Here is a 386-nt window from a genome sequence, read left to right on the forward strand (position 1 = left end):
GCCGGGGTGCGAGGGGGGGGGGTCGTTGAATGTGTCACCCCCATGTTGGCCCCATCTCCCTCTTGTCACTCACACACCCTCAAGTCCGAGACACGGTCGTCTCATCTCACAGGGGGCTAGCCCTATCTGTTCACATGGTCATCGTTTGTGTGTTCGTGCACAGTGAGAGAGATGCGGTCGGGGGTCGGATGTAAACCAGCAGCCTCGCCAGGGACACAATCTCTCGCGCCCTGTGTACGCTGGAGCGTTTTGGGCCTTCTCTTTCCCACACGGGTCTCACGTGCTCATGGGTGTCACAATACCAGCCACTGACTCTGTGTACATGCCTGTCTGTGTACGTGCCTGTCTGTGTACGTGCCTGTCTGTGTACATGCCTGTCTGTGTAC

This window comes from Hypomesus transpacificus, chromosome 12, assembly GCF_021917145.1.
Source record: "Hypomesus transpacificus isolate Combined female chromosome 12, fHypTra1, whole genome shotgun sequence".
Classification (NCBI taxonomy): Eukaryota; Metazoa; Chordata; class Actinopteri; order Osmeriformes; family Osmeridae; genus Hypomesus; species Hypomesus transpacificus.